Source organism: Struthio camelus, chromosome Z, assembly GCF_040807025.1.
Source record: "Struthio camelus isolate bStrCam1 chromosome Z, bStrCam1.hap1, whole genome shotgun sequence".
NCBI lineage: Eukaryota > Metazoa > Chordata > Aves > Struthioniformes > Struthionidae > Struthio > Struthio camelus.
The window spans coordinates 78,397,861-78,418,874 of NC_090982.1; the positions used below are offsets into that span (position 1 = coordinate 78,397,861).

Consider the following 21,014-nt stretch of genomic DNA (forward strand, 5'->3'; position numbering starts at 1 on the left):
CTGAGATGGAGCCCCCAGAAACACCTTCAAGAGCATCCACCAGCAACAGGTTTGCCCTATGCCTCAGCAGTGACCTGACAACCGCTGTACTGAAGCCTCTGGGAAAGCACCATCATTTCTTCCAGCCCCCCCACACAGCATCATGCACCATGCCAGAGGCCATCTGAGCTTGGGCAAGGCTGGGAGTGCAGCCCAGCAGGGCCAGGCCATGCCCACAAGCCAGAATAGGTTGTGAATTGCTGCCGACCCACTGCCTGGGGCAGGGCAGAAATATCTGCCAACTCCGCAACAGGGAGACACACACACACACAAATAATCCAAGTAATTTACTCTCTTGCTGAAAGATCCAGCTGGAAGAGACCTGAAAAGCTTTATATCCAGTCCATCCCCCACCTCAAAGAGGGGATCTTCACTCAACTTCCAACAGGTAGGGCTAGCAAGAGCTGCACTGGGGAAATGCTCAACCCCTTCCAGGAGCTCCTAGAAGAGTCAGAGCCCTGCTGAGGGGCAGCACTCAGCCAGACACATGCCACATGTTGCAGCAAACTATTTGGCTGCTTTTGCTTTTCAAAAGGCAGGGCAAGCTCAGCCTGCAGAGGCTCCAGCAGGTCTCATAGTACAGGCTACCCCATGCCGCTTTCTGCCAGGGTTGGAGGTTGAAGACAACATAAAGGCACAAGCTCCCTCCCAGGATATCCCTCTCCTGGGAGGAGAGGTTACCAGGCCCTTGTATTATCACAGATGTGCAATGGGGATAGAAACCAAGACAGGGCAATTAAAGGGACCCTCCTGGAGAGCCAGTCCCCTCTCTAACCCAACTTTTGCCCTGCTTACACGGAAAACATCACTAAACAGACAGCACGTTCAGGTTCACTAACCCTGCTGCCAACCCGCCACGATGCTGCCCATAGAGTTAAGAGCACTTCCTCATCTGATCCACAACGCATTTGTTTTGGGTTTCAGGCACTGGCAGGTCTTATTTGTAATTTCATGCAATGGTCTGAAGCCTTACAAGAACACATCAATTAGATGCTCAAAACTCCACTACCAGCAGAAGGTCAAGCGCACTCTGCTCCATCTCTGCAGAGCTCCACTGCTTCCTCCCCACTTCAATCAGGCTCCTCGGAGGGGGTGCCTTTGCGAGGAGGGTTTAACATCGCATATACCATTTTGCTTTTACAATTGGCTTGCAACTGAGAGGGAAGAAAAAAAAACACAAGAGAGCTGATTTTTGTTTTAAACAGGCAGGCTAGATGTACAACAGCTTCCAAACTTTGAGTCATTTTGATCTAGACAGCCCCCTTTCTGCCGAGTTCTGGCAGGAGACAGGCACAAAGCACCAATTAAACAAAGACAAGTTATGCTTTTTCTGTCAGGCAAAAGAAGGCAGGGGGGGAAAAAGGAAGGGGAAGAAAAAAAACTCAGCCCCGAAGTCATTTTGCTTTCAAAACAACCTGTCAAACTAGCCCCCCCTTCTCCCATCTCCCTCCAAGGAAGAGGGAGGGAGCACCCGCAGGCTTGCCGTGGACACGTGGCGTCAGTCAACAGACCACACCATCAGTCACTTGGCACATTGGGCCGAGCCGTGCCCTCGCTTTCCCTGGGGCATCCATCAAAGCCTATGACAGGCAACGAGAGCAACAGATTCCTGGCGGAGAGAGGATTAACATGATCCCCAGCAGCTCTGCTGACGAGAATCCCCACTTACGGGCCATTAGGTTAAGAGAAAAAAAAAAGGAAAGAAAAAAAAAGAACCAGAGCTAGCTGCCTCTGCAACACACTGCCAACAACCTGCAGCACCAGCAAAGTCCCAGCACTTTGGGAGAGTCTGCATGGAGCACCCAACTCTGAACCTACCCCGAGCACCAGCCTATCTTGCCCAATCTCACCAGGACTCCAGTCCGCATTTGCCTGGGACAAGGCCACACTAGAATTACAAAGATCCCTCCAGGCTTTATTTTCACATGTCATCATTGGAAGAAGGTAACCACCTCCACGTACAACCCACTTCTAGGTGGGAAAAAACAGTCATTTGAACAGCGCACAGCCCCAGCGGGCAAGAACTGACCCCAGCTCCAATATCCCCCTTTGTTCCTGGGCAAAGCCCCCTTTGCAGAGCCCATCCCTACTGATGGGGGCACCAGCATGGGGCTCATCTTAACTTCTAATTCTTCCTTCCCACACCAGTTTTTAAGACAGCATAAGTACAGTGGCAGAGCCACCCCCTCATGCTAATGCACATCTCATTTCAATAACTACCACATGCACCGGGCTGACCTCTCTCAAGAAGAGGCACGCTCTGCCGCATTAACAGAGAGCAATGCATGGCCTGTTTTAGGGCTGGATCAGTCCCATCATTAGCACAGCTCGAGCAGGAAGAGCATCTTTGACCATAGTTAGGCCTGCTCCAGGCAGCAGCACTTGCTCTCCATTTGCTAGCAGGTACCCTGGCTCATTAACATGGGGTCACTCAGCTGCAGCAGGCCAAAAGCACCACTTGGTTATTGCAACACTGCTCACGTCCGCTGCTGTGTAAGTGCTGAATTTCCTTGAAGAGCTTTAAAGCTTTTGGTTTGAATTTAAAGGGGGAAAAAGAGCTCACAAAGAATAGTAGGGTCTCTGTAAACATACCAGGAAAAAAAGAGAGAACAAATCTTTGAGCCTCTTGACCTTGACAATGTCCTTATAATTACAATACTATTTATTTTCAGTTAAACCCCAACTATTGAACAGACAGTGTCAAGTTGGTTTTTCTGAGCAAGTGATTATCCTGCCTGGCTAATCTAATGAAAATTATCAGGAGGCCACTGACCTCTCGCTACACACACTAAATAACGCACAATGCTTCAGGATCAGACAGGCAAATCATAACCCTACCTTATCTTATCTCCTCCTACACAGCTCCAGATTTGCTCCATTCATGTTTGGCTGCGTTGCGTTAGCCAAACGCTATCTTGCTGGAAACCACAGCAGAGCCAGCCCTGAGAACTGTGCAGCCAAAAGTTACCTCTAGAAGATTTATTCTTGTAAGAACCAAGAGCTACAGCAGCTGGTGTATATATATATATATATATATATATATACACACACACACATATATATGTAAATATATATTTTTTAAAGTCACTGTCTGACACCTAAGTACGCAGCACAAGGTGGTGCTCCCTTGGCACCAGGCTTTGGGAAAAAGGGGTTCTGCAGCAATACTATCTTCTTCAAGGGAAGAGAACAGCAAGAATAGCAGCTGGAAAAAAAACAGGAGCTAGAGCTAGCAACCAGGGAAGCAAGACCTAAACAAGGAGCCACAAAAAAAAAGCTATCACACACTCCCCATGCAGCAACAGCTTGAGCAGCACATGTTCACTGCAGATAAAAGAATGGATTTGCTATGGGTGAATTCAGGGCCAAGTCAAGTTTCCATCCAGAAAGTTACAGAGAACTAGGTAAAGGCACTACTCAAGGACAAGCTCACTATAACTTTTTAGCCCCACCACCACCAGCGGTAAACCCCAGCTACAGCACCCCAGAGAAAGCAACCCCTTATCCAGCCTAGCAACACACTCACAGCTCCAAGTCCCTACAGCATCACCCCTTTGCACAGTTATTACTTTCCGGTCCCAGATTCCACAGTACCAGAGCTCCCAGCTTACCTCCAGCCACCTCCACAGCCAAGAGCTTCACCCTGCAGCCTCCCACCTCTGAAGAGCATTTCCCAGTAGCCTGTCCCTGCCTTGCTCTACAGGCTGAGGCACTTCCCTTTTCACAAGGCTCTCCCCACCCCCAAAACACCTGATTTATCCTCCCACCCATTGGAACTTGATTCACTTTGCTCCAGCTGAGGAGGTGCTAAACAAGACACAGGCGGGCAGGAGCTCTCATCTCTTTTAAAAGGCCAATTCCTCTCTTACAAGCTCTTAGGAGAACAGCAGGGGCAAATAATCTCCTCTGAGCTGAGCAGGGAGGAGTCACAGCAAACACCAAGGTGGATTTAGGCCTAACAGAAGAGGGAGCAAGAGAAATTAAAAAGTCAGGCAGGAAATAGCACAAGCTTCAGCTTTGGGAAAATACCAGCTAACACATGCAAGAAGAATGATCTGCGGCAGAGATATTCAAAGGGAGGCAGAAATCTGGGAAAAATTAATGTCCACTAGCAGAGATGGGGGTGGGGGGCAGCAGGCAGCTAGGGCTTTGAAATGCAGCACTAGCAAGGCAGGGGCTCTACCTACAGCAGATCCCACCTCTGCAAAAGAGAAGAGGTGCCACTGTGTTGTTTTGCTCTATACTATGCTGCCCTTTGCCTAAGGGTGTCTTCAGAAAGATGGTCCCGAATCCAAGGGAGCCTGGTCACGTTAGCCATGGGGATGACTGCAATGGTTAACTGGCCAGGACTCAGCACAACGGGGGGATCCTTCATTTTTTCCTCTCAATTTCAGGAAGCTGTCTGTCGCTGTTGTGTCCAAGCCACTTCTGGAAGAAGTTAGACCAATAATTAAATTCCTCCATCTCCTAGCCTGGATGACAGGAGCAACCTCCGGCTTATTGGTAGTTGAATTCAATGCTGTAATTGCTTGTGTCACAGCCTTGCTCCCTCCACATGTGCTGACTCTGCTCTTAAAAGCCAAGGTGCAGTTCAGTTCGTGTTTTTACTGTAAAGCAGCTGCTCAGCATCCTCCACGGGCATGGTGGTGGATGTCAGGTGCTGTGAGAGGAACCCCTGAGCCCAGGACCATCAGCTGGGTTAAACTGACACTGCTCTGAGCAATGTTGTGCAATATCCCTCTAACAGCCACCTGGCCTGCAAAACGCTGCTGAGAGGGCTCCCAAAACAGATGGAAGATGCTATGCAAAGTCATGAAGAGGGAAGCAAGAGCCTGTCAAAAGGCAGTGAAATACAGCCATCTCAGGTTAGACTTTACCATGGTGGGATGGTTCTGGGCAGGGAAGATGAAGGGGTGGATTTGAAACCATATTGCACAAAGCCCTCAAAAGCACACTGGAGACCAAACCCGAATGTGGCTGCCCAACCGGGGCTAAGAGAGTGCTCTAGCTTCAGCGTCTACAGCCACTCCCAGCTCTGTGCACCCATCGCTCCAGAGGGGATGCGATATCATCACTCCCCTTCTGCTCCACAGCTCACGCAGAGACAGCAGCAGCAGCGTGACTACCCGAGAGGGGCTATGATACACTGGAGCTTGCTAATGTATGTTCAGGGGAGATATCTTTTCTCCACAACCTGACTTCCAGATGGAGACATGTGTCTGCACTTGTCCCCAAGGCAGACAGCAGCAATAGAGGCATCCTCTGGTGCTGCTCCCTGCCAACAGAGCACAGCAAGGCTTCGGAGTGACAGCCTCCAGGGACAAGAGAGCAATTTACTCACCACGCATGGACAAGTACTCGCCTTCCTTGCTGAAAGCTGCCAGGCAAGCCACTGATTAGTGTCACTTGTCCTGGTTATCTTCAAGCAGATACCCAGCCTGCTGGGATCTGCACTGAGAACCCACCAGCTCCCTGTGTGCACGATGCTCATTAAGACCTAGGTCAGACATTAGCGTGAATGGGCCTAAGGGGTAGGATGGGATCGCATGAGAGAGTCCCTAACATTGCCCTCTCCATATCAGGGCCTCTTTCCCAGCACAAGCCCTGTTCCCGTCTGCTGCTTTTGCACACAAGCGAGCATCTACAGGCAGCCGATCCCGGCACGGCCCAAGCAACAGGGCAAGAGGAAGCTGAAATCTGTTTCCCTTCACACAACCGCTAGCAGGGCTGCTCTCCAGCCCCCACGCTTTATTGCTAGTGACAACGGAGACAGGAGGAACCCAGCTGGATTCCTCCAAGGCAGGCATGGAGCAGGGTGAGCTAGTGCAGGGCCAGCACTCAGGAAAAAAGCATCTTTGTCTTGACAACTCAGCAAATTTGATCTGGAACTGGCAAGAGAGAATAAATGTAAAGCTTTCAAATGTCATTTCAGGGGTTCAGTTACCAGAAGGACTGAAGAGAGAGAGACAGACAGATAAGCATGTAGGGTTGTGCAGAGAGCCGGATGCCCTGCTTTGGTCTATGCAGGGTATTTACTGTGTGTCCTGCAGTTGGCATGAGCTGTCAACAACTCAGGAGAGCTGGTTTTCTGCCACCACCTCTGCTCTGGCACCTCAAGGAAATCCCAAAGCCACTCCAGGTCACAGTTCCCTCTCTTTAAAAATTACGGTGCTTCCCCGCACCCCCAGGCCATGACAAGGTTAAAGGCTGACCATGGTAATGTACTGTGGCAAGCAGCCATGGGGCTGCTCCATGATCCCCCCTCTCCAGGGGATCTCCTGCCCTTTGTCTCTCCCAGTGAGGCAGCAAACCCATCAATGCAAGTCTGGTTGCCCCTATGCACAGGCACCCCTACCTGCAAAAAACAGCATTGCTAGCCTGGCTGCAGGTACAGAAGTGCCAAAACTAGGAAGGACAGATATTGCATGCCCTTGAGGTCAGGTACCTACAACGGCTGTTGGAGAAGTTATCCTTTGCAGAGGAGCAAGCTAGGGTGAACCTGAAGTCACCAATTCAAAGCAAAGAGGAGCAAGAGGCAACAGATGTGTCTATTAAAAAAATAAATAAAAAGAAAATCCCATGCACATTGTGCAGGGTAGGGACATGGAGCATCTGTGAGCCCTCTGCCAGCCCTCGCCCTGTCTAAACAAGTCCCAAAGACTTGATGTGTCTCGTCATTGCTGGGAGAGGGCACTCAGCTGGAACCCAGTAGGTTGGATGCGTGGACAGGAAACGGTCTTTTTGTCAACAGCAGCTTCTTGGACTTCTAAGGGATGGATGCCGTCACTGGGAATCCCCAGGTGCATGCCTGGGGGGGTCCTGCAATGCTCAGGCTTTCCGGAGCCCAAACCACAGGTTCTCCAGGCAAAATAATTCAAACTGCAGCCAAAAGAGGAGAGTCCTTCCAAATGCCCTGGGAGTTGGGACGTGCAGAAATGCCCCATCGAAAGGGCAGGGTGGCCCGAATCACAGGGAGAGGGGAATGGGATGCTGCCAGGTGTCACAGTAGATCTATGGCAAAGCTAAAGAAAATATTGCTCAGGTAACATGATCACTCCACCATTGATTTCACCTTTAGACAGTTCTCCGTGCCCTGCCACAATACTTGGCCTCACGCATGAAATAAAAGCTAGTTTGACCAACGTATCCGATGGGCCTGTCAAACTAATAACGTTAGGACTGGAAATAACCCCAGCAGCAAGGGCTGGCCCCTGCTCCAGAGCCCTCGCACAAATCACGCACGCAGGAGACAGAAAAGCCTCTATTGTTCCCAGAACCAGGTCAATAAAAAGCACAGACAACTCCATCCAGGGAGAGAGACTTCATGAATCCCAACAAAGAGCGGCGTCAGACCCTTCAGCTGCAGAGAGGTAGGCAGGCAGGCAAGCGCCGCTAAGCGAGCGCAGAAGCGCGTCTGTGCAACACGTGTGGAGAGTCCGCCGCACTGCACGCGCTGGGGGCGTGCAACGGGAGGAACGCGGTCCGCGCTACGCAGGGAGAAAGCCGTGGGAGGAAAAAAAAGAAAACCTACAACCACCAGCAACTCCTGACGGTGCAACTTGTCTCCCACCCCGCAGAGCTCCCGAAGAAGACAGCCTCCGCCCGATACGTGATTTCAGCGTGACTGAGAAGAGGATGGGCACAGGTTTCAAAACGGAGCGATCCGAGACCCCTCTGTGGGGCCTCATTTCCAGAGAGCGCCAAAAACGCACCCTTTCGGGAGCGAGCACTCCGAAACGCCCTTCGTTTAGGCACCTCCAAGAACAAAACCATCCTCCCCAAACCAATAGTTATTTGCGGGTACTTTTTGCCATAACACTTTTATTTCCAGAGCTCGTTTCTAACTGAGAGCCCCAGAGGGCCGGACAGAGCTTTTTTGATCAAATCTCAGAGCAGCAGCTGCATTTTGTTCTCTCTCCCTCCTTTTAATGTATTTATTTTTTAAGCCCTCAATTCAGAGGCAAGGGAAGTGATGCACAAAGGAGGCTAAATCGTTCATTGGCGAAGCCTGGAACAGGCTGCCTGCCCTTTGCGTCCGAGAGCCGCGTCCTAACCGCAGGAGAGGATGTGTCCTCATTATTACCAGCATTATTTTTAGGCCACGGACAAAGTGACTGTAGTGTAGAGATACCCCTATTCCACGCAGACATGTTTTATTTCGTGAATGAACAATCCCACGCAGCCCCCTGAAACCCAGCCTTCGCCCCAGCACGCTGCAGGCAGCGGCGGTGGCAGAGCTCTCCTGCCCCTGTGCTCAGCTTGCAAGTCCCCCCCCCCCCCCCGCCAGAAACGGGAACTTTATTCCTCTCAGATGATCAAACGCAGCATCCAATCATCCCCGAGCCTGGATGGCGTTTGGGGATCAGCCTGGCTAATCTGGAGCTCTGTGGCCGGGAATTTGCAGCACGCATCACTTTGCAATAAAAGGCCTTGATGGTCACCTAGAAAGAAGCTATTTGTGGAGCAAAGATGGAGAGACCAAAAAGCAGCTATCCTCTCTTCCTCCCCTTTTGGCATCTACAGCACAGCTGCGGGATCTCCCCAAAATGCAAGACCACCCTGCTGCACTGAGGAGCCATGGCGCTGGCGTGGAGGAGGGATAAGGGGCTGGCTGGCTACAGCGGCATCCTGCCAGTGGTTACACCCCATTCCCAAGTCATTCTTATCTATTCTCCAGAGATTGGGAAGGCCACCATACACCGCAAGAAGGAGGAAAACACCAGGCTGCAACTTGGTGAACGCATTGCATTCACTGGCTTAACATCCACGTAATTAAAAGCAGGCTCATCCCTTCATGACTTAGTCTGGGGACTGTGACTGGTTATGCGCTTGTTTTCGGGGGCCTGTGGTCCTACCTGCAAACGCGAAGCTGGTCGGCAGTGCCGTTGCGGAGCAAGGCTGCTCACAGCTCTGATGAAACAAGGGGCTGAGCCTGCCATGCCCTGAGGAGCGCCTTTCCTTCCCATCAAAATAAGCAGGAATAACAGCAGCTCCTGCCTCTATAGCATCACTGCACGTCCGAGCAGTCCATTGCTGCTCCTCGAGCTGCGCGTCTCCCTCAAGCAGCCCTTGGGTGCCAAATTCGAGCCTTCCTGGTCCCTCAGAGGGCTGCGACAGCAGCTGGGATCTCAGCCCCAATGGGGCAGGGGATGCGTTAAGTGATGCACGCCGAAAGTCATGCCTCATCCCGGGTTTGCTTCAAACCCCCAGGTTAGCAGAGGTCTTGGCCTCATCAGGACAAAGTCTCCCCTCCAGCCTCTCCAGTTCAGCTGGTGTTTCTTGTGGCGCTTCTCCCTGCCAGCTCCCCTTGCACAGGAGGGGCTGCAGACTATTTAAACACAGCCGGGTCCGTGCAAGTCAGATTCATGTGGCTCTCATGTCCCATCTGTAACGCAACACTCAGAGGTCACGATTACTCCACCAGCTGCTGCCAATTCTGCAGTGCGACCGCATTACAGTATCATTTCATCACCAACCTCTCCGGCCTTCCTCCTCCTTCTCCCTCCCCCAAGCAGGGAACAACCGAAAGAGATACCCACAGGGAAGAGTTAAAAGAAATTTCCCACATAACAGGCACTAGTATTAATTCTGCCATCTGCTGCAGCTTTCTTTCGTTCTGCGACTTGACGAAAATCATTCAAAGCTGGCATCAGCCCCGGAGGGTATCGCAAGGCACCTGAACAGCCGCCGCTTGCTCCAACTCCAACGTTAGAGCCGTCTCTGAAACGGAGAGCAGCAGCCCAGGCAGCGCGCAGCATCGCTACCCAAACAGCTCAGAGCCGCAAGCAATGCTGCCACAAGGAGACTTCAACAACATCCTTAGGGGTTTATGGATGATTAGGATTCCAACTTCATACCCTCTAATTAGGAAGAGGCACCTTCAGACAAGTCACCATATCTTCTTCAAACCACATCAGCATCTTCAAACACTATCCCAAGTTGGCTTAAAAGTAGTCTCAATACTTCTTTCCGGACCTCCTTCCACTTTGCAAGGCATTTCAAAATAAAGAAAATCCCCGTCCTAAGCATTCTCCCTCCCTGGTCTCTGTAAGAGTCTTACAAAACATCTGGGGAAGTGACCTCGCATCCATGTGGACACGCACCAAGCTGGACACACGCCTCCAGCGGACAAATGGAGCAAACAAGCTGATACGTCCGCCTTTTCCGATCTCTCCTTTCTAGTCGTCGTAGCGTTACTTTCAACAACGGTCAGCAAACACTTTTCCAGGAAAACTGGAGCATTTGCAGTGCGTCAGTGTCCTACCAGAAGTATTGCCTGGGGGCTTGTGACACAAACGGCGCTTCAGCAAAGGGGCTGGGTGTCTGGCAGCAGAAGGCAATTAAAAAACTAACCATTTAGAAGTTAGTATGTTAATGCTTGATAACGTTCTGACATTTTACACCAGAAGCTTGGCTTCTGTTGTCAAGAAGCAATGAATAAACTGAAGGTATCCTGTTTCCCACTAGTGCCAAAATTTAAGTAAAGAATTAATGAGGGGGGGAAAAAAAATACCTGCAAACATGCTGAACAAAAATTAACAACCAAAATTCAGAGAAGATAAATATTAAATCCTCCAAGCCTGCTGAGTACAATGCCTCTTTATTTGCTTTTTGTAATGTTTGCTATAACAAGAGAGAGATTCCAGTGTACGGTATTTTAAAATATACGCATGCATTCACAGCTGGAATAATAGATTTTAAGGAGAGAAGATATTATTACAGCTGAATTTATACAGACATGCATAAACACATCTTAAAAAGGTACATTCTTATACACCCTGCCCACATATGTATATGGACATATATTATATGCACACCCCATTATATAGGCATAGAGATAGACAGATAGATATCTCCATGCATACACAGACACCCTCCGTGTTCCAGATTGATCTGACTCAAAAGTTTTTGCTACTTTGGGAAAACATGACCCTGAGGGGAGACATCACATATGAATTTAACATCCTGCAGAAAATGAAACCGTAACATGCTTTTTCTTGAACGCTAACCCCAAATCTGATTTAATCCCTGGTCTGAACAATGCCTCTGGAGAGGAATTAAAGCCCTGCTAGGTGTTCCCAGATATCCCCAATTCCCCAGTGACTCCCCCGCCCCGGGCTCGGGCTCTGGCCCTCTCCTCCCGGCTTTGGGCAGGGCTCCTGCCGAGTGCTCCCTGCCCCGCGGCCGTGAACGCGCAGATCCAGCGGAGCAGCCTCCCAGCGCGACGCATCCTCCCCTCGCGACGCGCGGACGGAGGCAGACGACAGGCTCCCCAGGTCAGCCCGTGGCCTGCGCGCGGGTTTAACACTTGGATTCCTGAAAAATGCGCAGAGGGATCCATCCTACAGGGGCTCGAAGGGTCAAGAGCGGCTTTGCGTCCTCCTCCCTTCCCCATCCCCAGCAGCGGGGATTCTAGCAGATCTCGTGCCCCCTAGTGTCATCCCGGCGAACTGGACCAGGACCAAGACCAAGACCAGGACCATCTGCAGAAACACCTCCGTGTACTGCCCCGGCTTGCCTTCAGCTGGACCAGGCAGTGCCCTTACCTAACAGGCAAGGTAAAGCCAGTGGTGGGAAAACAGACTGTGTCCTGCTGGTCCTGGGAACACAACCAAATGTTATTTCCTATAGATATGCCTTGTGGATGAAGGGAAGCCTGGCCCAGCAGTAGCACGCACTGGCTGCTGTCCCTCCAGAGCACCCCCGTGCAGTGAGAGCTCTGCAGGTGCCCATGTGCCCAGCACACTGCAGCCTTCATCACACTCCTGAGGAGCTTCAGCAAAGTCTTCCCCACCAGCGGATCACCCAAGTGGTGTCCTTGGAGAGGTGCCAAGAGGAGGAGGCAGGGAGCATCTGCAGTGGCCACTGTCCAGAGTACAGCTCCTCCTAAAAATAGGTGGTCCCTGGAAGGGCATGGCCTTTCCAGCTAATAGGAAAGCTCAGTGCTAGGAGCTTATGGTTTGGGACGACAAAACTTCAAAGTGCATGAGTGCAAAACACCAATTCCTCTGCATGAAGTCCCCATTTCATGGCCTGTGTGAGGCCAGCACGTGTGGCATTAAGCTCTGGCCCTCGCACGAGAAGCAAGGCATGCGAGCAGCCCAGGACCCAGCATCCCTGGTGTGCCAGCCTGATCTGGCCAAGTAACAATATCCAACATCTCCTGGGAAAATGAACATACTGGCTGCAATACTAACGGGTGTCAGTGGGACCAAAGCACCCAGCTGAGCCTTGGACACAGAGCACTGAGGCAAGAGGCACACGCTGGACAAGAGTGCGAAAAGCATGCATTCAGGCAGACTCCCAGGCCTCAGTTTCCCCATCTACACAACAGGCATGAAGCAGCTTGCCTTCTCTCTTATTTCACTCATCTCACCTATTTCAGCTCTTAGCTCTTGGGGGAGAAGGGGAGGCACAGCTTACTACCCCCACGTACAGCACCTAGCACGCCGGCCCCATCCAGCATGGGCTTGCAGCGCACAAATAAACCTCAGCAACTCATCACCAAAATTTGGAGGAATTCTCCCAAGGCACTGACCTGAGTACGCTGCTTTCTTCTGCAACACCGAGCAGGGACTATAGCTCAGAATAATGGGGAAGTAACTCAGTTCAGTGCTGACAAAGCATCACAAGCCCCAGCAGGGTGGGAGGGGAGGAGGTGTCCTTCCCTCACGCTGCCGTGCTTGGTATACATCATGTTTAGGGCCAGGCATACGTCACCGGCACAAAATGGACAAATTGGAGGGATTTCAGGAAAACGAGCGACAAAAATGATCAGGCGGCAGAAGGGATTGATTTACAAGGGAAGATTAAAAGAGCTGCGATCAGTCTAGCTGGGCTGAACACGTACCAACAGAAGGAGTTGGATGCTAATCCGTAAGTGGGGTGAAAACGATAGGGGAAGGAATAATTTAATTTCATCCAACTGCTGCTCAAGATGCTAAAGGGAACTCTGGGCTGAGTAGGTACACCAAACCCTCCCCACCACCCCCCCCCAAAAAAAACTAAACTCTTGTCCTAGGTGTCCAAGATTTAATCTCTCCAGCAAAAAGCACCAAGTGCCCAAAACTCCGGCCACCTAGAGTTAGCACCCTCGGGAACAGCCCTGCCTAAGAAGGTGCGTACGCGCACACACACGCGCACCCCTTTCCCATCCCTGACTTGCGCTCAGGAGAGCGGCAGGGCCTCCGCGTTAACCCCCAAGCACAGAGGCTTTCACGCCGGCAGGAAAGCGGCGGTCCGCGAAAGCTCAAGCTGCCAGGAGCGGCGGGAAGGTCCCTGTAGCAGGACGCGCTTGCTCGCCCAGGCTTCCACTGGGGAGGGGGAAAGGTGCTGAGCCGGCTTCCTGCAAAGCCGTAGGAGTGAGCTCAGCCGCCAGCCAGCGCACGGATATTTACACACAAACAGCACATTACTCAGCAACTCCCATTTGTCAGGCGTAATGGCAGCAATAATAAACAGCAGAGCCGAGAGACGGGCTCCGCGGCCGTGCATCCAGCCCCAGCCTCGCGGCAGAGGCGAGCGGGATGCGTTCCTCCCACTCACTGGGGAATTATTCAGAGCGCCCCGGCTTGCACCCACAAAACTCTTGCCGCCGGCCTCGGGGAGCCGGCCAGACCTCTGAAAGGCTGAGCCCTGGCTGAACCGTTATTTTTACGTGCGTGTGCATTGCAAGCTTTTCAACTGCTTCCTTTGCCAGTCCAGGAGGCACCGAGCACCTTCAGTGGTGGGAGCTCAGCATCTTGGCAGGATCAGGCCCTCCCAGTGCAAGTCGGACCAGAAAAATAACACACAATCATCAGCTTGTGCCTTGGCCTGTTCCAACAACCGGCTCTGATGAGTTAGTTATCCTAAAGGGTTGTTGCAAAGAAGTCTCGCAGGCGCGGTGCTCACATTTGCACAGCCCAGCCCATCTCGGGGAAGTCTGCCCTCCCCAGCTGACTGCTCCCCAGCACCTGCGCTCAGGGCGGCATCCCTGCCCATCGGGCACGAGCATCCCTTGCCCGTTTCCAGCCATCACCACAAAGCTCCGATGCCTCACGGAGGACTAGAGAGCTCAGAGCAGGAACGGCTTGCTCCCCCGTCTTTGCACACTTTGGCAGCAAGGCAGTGAGACCGGCCACTTCCTGCGACACACACACAGCCAGCAGGACCGCTAGTGTTGCGTGCGGGTCCCGTCGCCTGCAAAGGGAAACAACGCGTGTGCACACAGGGTCGGCGCAGTCAGAGTTAAACAAGCAAAATCCTAGTAGAAGGCAGCAAGTTCTTGAGCAAAAACTAATCTGAGAGAAGGGGCTCCAGGACTATCCCAAAGAAAATACCCCTCAAGAAAGTCCCCCCCCCCACACACACACAGACAAGAAACAGAAATCAAATAGCTTTGCAGGCGTTCCCACTTTCTGCAACCTGTGCTACAGATCCTGTACACGTGTCTGAAAGCATGGGGTGGAGAAGAAAGGGGAAAACTGTGCATCAGCTTACTATGAGAAAGAAGTGCCAATCTTTATACCAAAAAAGTTTAACAGATTAAGAAACAATGGCTGGAGGAGCCAGGGGAAGCCGAAACATGCAGCCCAGGTTCTATCCCCAGCGAAGGCAGCAGGAATTAGCTCACACCCTGGTTACGTTCCCAATCCGGTTTTAAGGTTGCAGTGGGGGAAGTCACCAAGATCTGGAAATGTCAAGGAGTTTGTGCAGCAGAGGGAACGGTGTATATTATGCAATTCTGGAAAGCAGCCCTCTCGCACACGCTTGGGATGAACTGCCTAACCCTGGGAGAGCAGTTCCACAGAAGTACCAGGCAGATGATTTTCTCGTCAATATCTCCTCCCGCAAAAAAAAAAAAAAAAAAAAAACAACCACACTCCAATCAGTCCTGCCACAGCAAAGAAAAGGGCAGGTTGCTCCTTCAGAGAAATCAAGGAAAAAAAGTCTACTCTCCCATCCAGGAAATCTCCGGTTTACACAGAGCCACCCTGCAACCTGGGCTCCAGCCTGGCTAAGGCAATGCAGCAGGCAGAGGGATCATCCCTTCCCAGCCTTCAACCTGACGCCGCTCGCGGGGCTGGGATGCCTCCCCAGCCCGGGGGCAACCCCACCGCGGGGTGCCCCAGCCCTTCTGCCCTCGGGGCTCCGCAGAAACTGCCCCGCGGCGGGGCGGGGGGAACCTCCCGGGGCCACACAAACTTTGCACCCCATCCTTCCCCAGCGGGAACGCCCGGCCGGGCACACACACACACACACACACAAGAGCAGGAAACAAAAGTTGCCCAAATTGTTTCCTCGCAGGCCTGCCCGCGCCCACGGCCGCGGCGGGCCGGGGCAGGGGAGGGGGGGACCCGCCGCCCCACGGTGGGTCGCGGACAGGCGCGGGCGCGCCGGGGCCAGGTGGGCGGCGGGGCAGGGAGCGGGGGGCAGCGCGGGGGGCGAGCCGCGCAGGGGAGGAAGCATTTCCGCTCCCGCTCATCCATCCGAAACGCAGCGCGGCTTCCGCGTCGGGCACCGCAGCTCGCCGCCGCCGAGCCCCCACGCCCGGAGAGGGCGGCAGGGCAGAGCCGAGCCACGCAAAACACGGCACCACTCCCCCCCACCCACCGGGCCAGCCGCGGGGCACCCCACCCACCCACCGCTTACTCACGGCGCCCTCCTCGCTGCTCCCGGCGCTACCCCCATGCAACCACCAACTGCTTCTGCACCGGCTCGGGGGCTATAAGCTCTTTTAAACTCCAGCACATAACCCATGTGACCGCAGAAGCCACTGGTAAGGAGCGCCGGGGAGCCAGCGATGAGCTCAGCCCCGCACCCCCCGGCACAGCGCTGCACAAGCGCTGCTGCTGCTGCCGCTGCCGGCGGCGCCGCGCCGCGCGCGCCCCCGCCCCCACGCGCGGCCGCCCCACGCGGGAGGCGCCGCGCACCCGCCCCCGATGCAGCCCCGCGGCAGGCACCGCGCTCCCCGCCCCGCTCCTGCATGCCCCACGCCGGCACCAGCGCTTCCCCCCGCCGCTCCGCCACGCACACGCGGCAGAGCCCGCGCCCGCTGCACCGGCGGGTGCCCCGTGCAGCGCCGGGCACGGCCCCCCCCCTCCCCCTTGCACGACCCAGTGCACAAGCGGCGCACTGCACGCACACGCGCACGCACACACACACTCACGCACACGCTGCTCGCTCCAAACACAACCTGTCGGCAGCCGGCGCGGGCCCACGGGCGCGGGGATGCGCCCGGCTGGCTGCCGCCCCCGCCGCAGCGCGCCCTGCCAAGCCCTCCCGGCCCTCGCGCACGCAGCCCGCGAGCTGTCGAAGGCGCAGCGGTGTCCCGTGCGGTTATAGCTCCGTCCCGCCCGCCCGCCGGCGAACCCGCTGCGAAACCTCAGCCCTGGCACGGCTCCGAGGGCTTCGGCCACCGGCTCTCTCGCTCCTGCCCCGCTCCTTCCCTCCGCCCCGCTCTCGCCGTGGGGCAGGCAGCCTGGCGTGGTGCCCAGGGCAGCCAAAAAGACGCCTGCCAGGGTGCCAGGGAAAGGCCACGCGGGTGCTGCCCCAAGGTGCCGGGCTCGCCCAGGGATTTGCCCGCCGGCTTTGGTGTGGGCGCAGGCCAGGGGGTGCCCTGCCTTGCGCCGGGTCCTGCAAGGCAAAGGCAGCGCCCCGAGCCCAGCTGCGGCACCCAGCAGCAGCAGCGCGAGGCGAGGAGGACAAACGTGCCCTGCACAAAGTCCCCGGACAAGGCAGAGAGCCAGGGGAGAGTGGTGCACCAGGGACACCCGGGCTTGCCAGGCCAGGGCGTCTGCTCCAGCTGTGCCGTGGCATGATTTGGGAGCCCAGGATTAAATGTGCCAGGTGGGGACGGGACCAGGATTTGGTGTGCAAAAGGCTGGGGCAGGCGGGCCTGGCTGGGCAGGTGCAGGCGTGTGCTGTTTAGGCATGCCAGGAACACGTGTGAGAAGGCAGAGCTGGCAGGCAGAGGGCTTCGCTGCGAGCTGAGTTATGGAAAATGACTCTTTCCAAGGAATTGCTAAAATTAAAGCAGCAGCAAGGCCAAAGGAGCAGGAGCCAAAGGGGAGGGTGAGCAAGGACACCCGAGCTGCCCCGGGGCTAGGAAGGGCAGCGTGGGCAGGAGGCGCAGCGGGAAGGATCCCTGGCAGAGCTCTCGCTTCCCCCGCCGCTCCTGCCACCTGCGGAGGGAGCTGCAAATGCCCCCGTGGGGGGGAGGATTTTGGGAAAGGCTGACTGGCACCCTGGCAGCATCGGTGGGGGGCCCCCGTGGGGCGAGGAGCCTGCGGGGAGCAGCCCTTCCCCGCGACACCTCTGTCTGGATGCCAGCGCCCGGCGGAGTGCCTCAGTTTCCTCATGCCTGGAGGAGACGAGTGCACACGCAGCAGCCCTGCAGTGAAACAGCCTGCTCACAGCCAGGGGCAAGGTGCCAGCTCTTGTGGGAGCTTTGGAGAACCATGCAATTCGTTACGGGAGTCCTCTGCCCTGGGACCCCACCGCAGGAGCTGTGGCAGGCCCGGGGAGCCATTCGTTAGACCTCAGCGCTCCGCTCGACGGTAAAGGCTGACTCCAGCTTCCAGATATCCGAGAGTTCCCTGCACAAATCCCCATGACTCAGGAAACAACGCATGCGAGAAAACTCTGCAGAGAGGGCTTGGGACAAATACTCCCGCTGGCATGTTCCCATTTGCGTTGGCATCCCGACATTTCTGCTCCGGTTGCACAGAACAACAGCAGTAGCAACAGTAACAAACCTTCTTCCTGATTGTCCTGTTAAAAATAAATAATGATAAAAAAATAAAAAGGTAATCTTTGGGCAAACCTGCCAAAGCCGTTCTGTTTTGTTCCAACTAAATATAAGTTGATCAAATAAAAGATACCACCTCTCCCAGCAGTCCTGGCCTCACACAGACACTGTGACACAGCCAGAGGAAAGGGTCTGGGTGGAAGCCAGTCTTTGCCTAGTTTTTCATCGATGCTACTAAAAGCCACTATTAATTGGATGGAAATAATGATGTTTTGTCTCAGATGAAGGTCCACAATAAATTATCTATTTATTGTTACTGGTTTTGTCCGTAGAGAACAGCAAGCCAGTAGGGGTTCAGGGAGAATCTGCAGTAGGTAGCACCAGGTCTTGAACACTTAAAAGGCAGGAGGAGTGAGTGCAGAGGTGATTTACCCGCAGTTATTCAGCAGGTCATAGCAGAGTTAGGGAAAGAGTCATGCCCTCCTACTCAGAGCCACTGGACCAGGCTGAAAAGATCACAAAATGGAAGAGGGGGGAGAAAAAAGAAAAACAAATCCATTTTCCTCTTCTTCACCCTTCCAGCCCTGCTCTCGGCCAGGAGCAGGGTCCTGGGATTGTGGCCAGCGTCCCACATGAAAAAGAGCAAGGACAAGATGTGGGAGAAGTAGAGGCTCTCAGATGCCCCTGGGAAATGTGTCAGGGGCACAGGTGGCTTTTAGGGGACAGGGATGGAAAGCACCAGGGGATATGGGGCAGGAGGAGAGCTGGAGGCAGGGAAACTAATCTCCGTTAGCTTACAAGCAGGCATCGGGCTGTAGCTGAGACTGTTTTTCCCAGCCACCGTCTTCTGGTGGGAGCCACTTGGACAGTGTGGGGGCTCGGTGGCCCATGGCCTTCCTGCTGCTGGGGCAGGAGCCATCCCAAGCCCAGGGGATGGGGACCGTTCATCCAGGGGCACCATCGCCAAAAACCATCACTATCCCTCATAACAGGCCACCCACCTGCCTCCTCAGTGGTCCCCGGAGCAGGGCAACAGCTGCTGCACAGCTGCTTATTAAGGGTAAATGGGGCTGAGCCATGGGAAGCTGGTCAGATCCTGAACGTTTTGGACTGGACCTGGTCAGGTATAAAGCAACAGAGATCTCTTGGACACCCAGGGGAGCTCCAGGGATGGCATTTGCCTGGTGGCAACCCGTATTTCCAAAGTTAAAGGTCTATAAGGTGAGAATCTGACCCCAGTGTCTTTCCAAACCCTTGTATTTGATACTTAACAGCAAACATCTGACTAAATTACTCACAGATTATTCAGCCACTGAGAAAGAAGGCTGAATGATTACTCGTGAATCATTTATTCAAAGGAAAATACCCGCATTCCCGCAGTGAACTACTTGCAGGCAACACACACATGAGTTTTAGTGCTCCAAAATCCACGCTCTACCGAGTGCCTGTCAGGCCCTGGCTTTGAGCTCCCGGCTCGTGGCTCTCCAGAAATACCCACCCCCGGGCCATCGGCAGGAGCAAGGTGAATAGGAGACGTGGGGAACCATTCCTTGAATTCCTGCTGGACTTCAGGCTAACAACAGCACAGCAGGCTGAGCTCCCAGCCTTGTCTCTCGCTTTTGCACAAAGCAGATTCTCCGGAGGGGGAAAACCCCACAACAATGGCGAGGAAACGCACAGGGCAGGCAAAGAAAGCAGCTGACCTGGGGTGTTGCAGGCTGGAAAAGTAAGACTGGTCTCCCAAAGAAGTACGAAAACATGGGAGCTGCAGGACCTGCAAGCTCTTTACCAGCCCGATTTAATCATCCTCTCAGCAAACGTTCCCCAGGAGGAACAAGAGGGGAGAGCAGATCATGAAAAGATTGCAGGCAAAGGAATTCTGCCGTTACTCCTGGACTGATTAAAATTCCTCAGGACTCATGGCAGGAGAGATTATTTCTATGTAAAACTTCACCTTGTCTTCATTAGGTTTGCCCAGCTTCCTCCTGCGCAGATAGAGCGAACGGGACGGAGGTGCGTGCAAAAGGCAAAGGCGGAGATAACGGCATTTGGCCGTAACGTTAGTGCCTGTTCCTGATTTGCGCCGAAGGGCCGACGGTGAGGAGGCTCTGCGAGCACGCGCGCAGCAAGGTGCGACCGCGGAGGGGAGCCCGGGGGAGCCGCCCCGAGCGCGGACGGGAGGGGACGTGGCCGCACGCGCGTGCAAAGGTGTGCAAAGGAGAGCAGGCGCGTCTCAGCAACGCCCCGCGCGTTCCCCGCGTCGGTGCAGTGAGCGAGGGAGAGCGAAGCACCCACCGGCTTGGGAAATCCTCCCCTCAGAGACCGCAGCTCACCGGCCTCTGGCCGCAAGCAGCACAAAGCTGACGTTTTTATTGATGCATCCGCGTTAGTCCGTCTCCCCGAGAGCGCGGGGAGCACCGAAATAACCCGCTTGGCAGCTGCCAGGACACACAGACCTCTGTGGACTGCAAACGCTGTGGCCGGGGGAGGCAGACGGGAGCGGGTGAGGGCGACGCTCTCGTCGCAGTTCACCGCACATCCTGACCGTGGGGAGGGAGTGTTTCCCTGGGCCAAGGCACTGGACTCCTTGCAGAGACAAACGATTTTGGAGGCAGAAACCTCCTTTACATGCTACCTTTACACCATCTTTCGCCTGCTCGCTCCCACGGAGGAGGGCTGCATGATCATCCCTGCTCCACCTGGGGAAACCGAGGCACAGACGGCCCTCGGACGTGCTTCTGGGGCATCATGGGGACCCAGGTGCCTGAACACAGGTGTTTAGCGTGATTTGGGATGCCATAGGATGTCTTCCTGCAGCAGGGAAGAGGCCCCTTGGGACAGCGAAAATACGTGGGTGAAGTTCCCACGCGCAGCAAAGGTGGCGGGTATCGCGCACACTGTTAGCAAACCTCTCGCCGAAAGCAGGGGTCGGCACACGGCGAAACCTCTCGCCGCTACTGCCGGGTAAGATTTCGATGACAAAGTACCACCCGACACCTGTTATAAATAACGTCCAGCCCATCACCCACTCATCACACGGGCCGCTGCTGCCAGCTCCTCGCTCTGAAGAAATTCGGCCGCGAACGAAAGCCGTATTTAAAATACGTTTTTGCATATGTCTTTCTGGGCAAGAAACAACAGGAGCCGGGACAGGGAAAGGCTTCCTCCAGCACCTTTTTTCCCTCGGTGTCACAAGTACCACCCCAAGTAATCTCAGGCAGGAGTCAAGACTTCAGAGCAGGAC

General features: G+C 54.3%; 1 protein-coding gene across 8 annotated transcripts in view; it reads right to left on the reverse strand.

Moving 5' to 3' along the window:
- LOC104152004 (ciliary neurotrophic factor receptor subunit alpha) overlaps positions 1-15,912 on the reverse strand; it is a 238,422-nt gene extending 222,510 nt beyond the window's left edge. For 2 of the 8 annotated variants that reach the window (XM_068928283.1, XM_068928276.1), the window contains exon 1: positions 15,673-15,753. The gene's annotated coding sequence lies outside the window, so the exon portion shown is untranslated. Of the gene's footprint in view, positions 1-3,650; positions 3,739-15,665 lie in introns of those variants that run through there. The other 6 variants (XM_068928281.1, XM_068928275.1, XM_068928278.1 and 3 more) reach the window with 5 other exon arrangements.
- Between the last annotated feature and the right edge of the window lie 5,102 nt (positions 15,913-21,014).